At 31.2% G+C, this 4,692-nt stretch overlaps 1 long non-coding RNA gene across 1 annotated transcript; it reads right to left on the reverse strand.

Moving 5' to 3' along the window:
* Positions 1-546: 546 nt before the first annotated feature.
* On the reverse strand, positions 547-4,492 carry LOC138858130 (uncharacterized). The gene is made up of 2 exons (XR_011397358.1): positions 1,055-4,492; positions 547-988 (listed from the first exon to the last, which is right to left on the reverse strand). It is a non-coding gene; the product is annotated as an uncharacterized lncRNA (long non-coding RNA).
* Between the last annotated feature and the right edge of the window lie 200 nt (positions 4,493-4,692).

The raw sequence follows: 4,692 nt of genomic DNA on the forward strand, positions 1-4,692 counted from the left end.
CAGCAATGCGGACGTGGTCCTCTAATATATGTATATACTTGTATATATTGATTTTTATTTAATTTTTTGATATTTTAAAAAAATATATTTCATATCTCGGTACCATATTCTAATAATAAGTATACAATCTTTTCATCCCATTTTTAAATTCATATATCATTAATATTAATTAACAAAATTAACAACATTATTTCATAACTTTATTATACATTTTTGAAATACAATAGAAAATTAATTCTAGAATAAAAATCTATAATATGCCAGACATTCCTCTTATGTATTATTTAATATATTTTAAATAATGTTGAAATTTTAATAATGTATATACTTGTATATATTGATTTTTATTTAATTTTTTGATATTTAAAAAAAATATATTTCATATCTCGGTACCATATTCTAATAATAAGTATACAATCTTTTCATCCCATTTTTAAATTCATATATCATTAATATTAATTAACAAAATTAACAACATTATTTCATAACTTTATTATACATTTTTGAAATACAATAGAAAATTAATTCTAGAATAAAAATCTATAATATGCCAGACATTCCTCTTATGTATTATTTAATATATTTTAAATAATGTTGAAATTTTTTTAATGGGATTCTCATTTACTATATAATTTCGTTCAAATATAAGGTATTCAAGAATATATTTTTTATATTTCTTGTTATGCTATTAATATTATATTATGGATTAAAAATACAATCCAATAATATGCCATATGCTCACATTCTATTAATTGGCTAAGAGAATAAGCAACTAATTTAGCATAGTCTTACAACCCTCAACCATATGAGCCAAGCAGTACTTTAAAATTAATTAAAGTACATAACAGCATGAACCGAAATATGCGTTCAAAATGTCGATGTTCATGTGTACTGCAGTTCGTAAGATGACGCACAGTTTGCCGTTCTTCATCGACCCATGAGCCGAGTGATCCACCGTTTAAAGAAGAATAATAATAATCTATAATAACTTTTAATATATGATAATACAATTTTAAAACATCTTTCAATAAATTGTAATTAAATAAATTGTAACCTAAACATTCGTATGCCGCGCATGTCTTTGGTCAACAAAAACAGTAATTCCCTTTATATTTATTCTCTATTTGTGCGTTTTCTAAAACGAAAAAAAAAGTATAAGGATTAACCAGAAATAGAAAATACCATAAAAAATTATTACACGTCAATGTTAATCAATTAATTTATCACTTATCTTATCTTATATAAAAATTAAACGTTATTTCGTTATGTACCCGTAGAACGTCCGAACCACAGTTACGGAAGAAGTGAAAATTTGTACAGATATTCGTTAATTCCTGCAGAAGGTCCTAACGGAGGCTTTTTTACTCCCGTCGATTTTCCAATCTATATACGTATATTAAAGAAAGTCATGTGAGTTACACTATTTATAACTCAAGAACGGCTGAACCGCTTTGGATGAAAATAGGTGGGGAGGTAGTTTAGAACTGTTAAAAGTAAAAACAATTTATGTACAATATGTATAATTATCAGCCATGTTCTGTATGAATGTTTGAAAATCGAATTTGCCTGTTAAAGAAATCAAATAATTTTTGAATGTGATTTCCAAATGAAATTCCTTGTTCTGAAAACCAAATTTACAGTTATAAAGTGGTTTGTGTTCCCCAGAAATTTGCATACACGAAATTCTTAACGTTATAATAGTGTTTGATTTCAAGGCATTTTCATTGTCGGAAACGATAGTTTAATATTTTTAAATACAAACAAAGTTTCTAAAAGTGAATTTCTAATATAGATCATGGATCTGGACGCAATAGGCTCCACAATATCAAATTTAGTTAACTTATCTACACAGGTCAGGAATAAATGTTTAGAAATTATAAATTCCTTAATGTGAAAAATTTCTCCTGGTTTGTTAGGAATAGGGGTTGGGCCTACCCCTTGATCCGGTGGTTAACGTTGGTAATTATTTTGTCAACAGATTTTACAGTTTGCAATCATTGTTTTAAGGAATTTTTTCATATTGGGAAAATAGTACTCTCGATTGTGCTCTGTTGCTACTGTTTGTAGTTAGTAATCTTTATTGATTAAATCTATGTATGAGGATGACTATAGAGTTTTGTTTAGTATAGAGTTCTGATAATATAGAGTTTTGAATTTTACCCAAAGTGGGTACTGTACAAGACTGTGTTCCATTTATAACGTTAGAGTTAATAGCGCACTTTATACCATGTTCCCATCAAAAATTTTAAGTTATTAGATTACATTTGACCTATTGACTAATTTAGACTGTCCTCACTGCCATTGGAGATTTATAGCACAGCTGTTTATGACTAGCAGATCGAAGCTGCCCCATTTTTCTCGATATAGCTCTACTAGATCGGCTTCGGCAGACTAACTCCACATTACTCTCCCTTTTTTACACCGAACAGGGTAGATTAAGTTTGCCCAGAAGGAAACTTCAGAGACCCTATAAAATATATACATAAATGATCAGCATGATGAGCTGACTTAATTTAGCCATGTCTGTCTGTCCGTCTGTCTTTATATAATATATACGAAATAGTCCCTCAGGTTTTAAGCTATTGTGCTGAAATTTTTCGCCTGTCGTATCCTCATTAAGATGCTGCTCATTTGTCGGAATGGCCGATATCGGACCACTATAGCATATAGCTGCCATACAAACTGAACAACCGAAATCAAGTGCTCGTATGGAAAACTCTTTCATTTGACGAGGTATCTTTACGAAATTTGGTATGGATTATTATTTAAGAAAATAGTGCAATATCCGAAGAAATTTTACAGATCGGATGAATATAACATATAGCTGTCATATTAACTGAACGATCGGAGTAAAGGGCTTGCATGGAAAACTTTTTTATTTGACGAGGTTTCACGCCAGTTGAAGATTGTACGTGAGCGAATAAGGGAAAATGGTGCAATTTCCGGAAGAAAAGTGGCTAATTGTGAGATTTTATTTTCTGATGAGAACTTTTTATGTTACAGGCAAGCCGCAACTTACAAAACGACTGCGTTTATGCAACCAGGATGTCTGAGATTCCAGCTGATAAAAGAGCTAAAGTGTATCAAAACACAACCTCTGTTATGATTTGGGAAGCAATATCTGAAAAAGGAAAACTCCCTTTCTATTTTATTGATAAAGGTGTAAAATTTAACGCAAAATATTATTATGCTTGTTGGACACTTCTCTGCTTATGTATCCAGTATGTTTGGCCAGTATGTATTCCAAACTGCTTTCAACAAGATTATGCCCGGCTCATAAAGCAAGTATTGTTCAGCAGTGGTGCAAAGACAATATGCCCTGTTTCATTTCAGCGGATGAATGGCCCTCTTTTTCTCCGAATTTGAATTTATTTAAGTTATAACAATAATAAGAATAAAATAACCTAATACGTTTTATTAATTTATATGATTATGTCTGGGATATAAACATGACTGAATTTCTCTATAACTTCGCGTATCACATCCTCGATGGTCCTTTGGAATATACTGGGTTCGTTCCTCAGGCGATAAGGTAGCCGAAAAAATTCGTATTTCCCGTTGTTAATACTGAAGGCTGTTTTTTGTCTGTCCTGTTCACACATTATAATTTGGTCGAACCCTAATTTAAGACCTAAAGTTTTAAAGAATTTTGATTTTCCTAGGTTAGCTAATATTACAGACGAATCTGGGGGGGATGGAGTATCGTTTAGGAATCGTTTTTTGTAAGTTGGACTTTTCATTTTCATCAACCCCTTTTTTAGACACAACGTGCATAGGAGAATTTTAAGGCGTAAAAGATTCTTTGATGATACCATCTGCAAGAAGCGATTTTATCTCATTGTTAATGAATGGAGCTACTGATATCGAATGGGGATAGCTTTTGGTGTAAATTGGATCCCCTGTAGTTGTACTCTACTATTGTGTGGCAAAGCTCTATATCGATCAGCAAAGGCATTACAATTTTTATTTATCATCTTACGGAATTGTGAATGATATTTTACTGGTGTATTCTTTTATGGTAATGAGGCTTTTGGTGTTACATGAGAGAAAATGTAATTTAACTTTACCATTTCGATAAAATAAATATCCTCTAACAGTGTCAATTTTCGCATCAATTTGTTTTGAAAAAACGTGCCCGTGCTTGATAGCAAATTAAACGTTGATGTGTTTTCTAAAATGTTTATTTCGCATTTCTTTTCATTTTCACCATTTATCGATTTTAGTTTAAAACTATTTTCCAGTGTTTTCGTTCCTTGAATAAATAGTAATGGCGCAATATAATTCTTTGAAGTACCTGTGTTAACAAGAATGCGAGGCTCCTGACCGTTTTTGCCCTTTTTTGTTATGAAAAACATTAACTTCGATTGCACCGAAGGTATAATACCCTTCACAGATACAAATGTTGCTTACCATAACTTCATTCTGATCTGATTTCGTGAAGATGCCTCGTCAAATAAAAATTTTTTCCATGCAGGCACTTCACTCCGATCGTTCAGTTAATATGACAGCTATATGTTATATCTATCCGATCTGTGCAATTTCTTCGGAGATTGCACAATTGCTTTAAATAATAATCTATGCGAAATTTTCTGAAGATACCTCGTTAAATGAAAGAGTTTTTCATACAAGCACTTAATTCCGATCGTTCAGTTTGTATGGCAGCTATATGCTATAGTGATCCAATCTAAACAA

The sequence above is a fragment of the Bactrocera oleae genome, chromosome X, assembly GCF_042242935.1.
Source record: "Bactrocera oleae isolate idBacOlea1 chromosome X, idBacOlea1, whole genome shotgun sequence".
In the NCBI taxonomy this organism is placed as follows: Eukaryota; Metazoa; Arthropoda; class Insecta; order Diptera; family Tephritidae; genus Bactrocera; species Bactrocera oleae.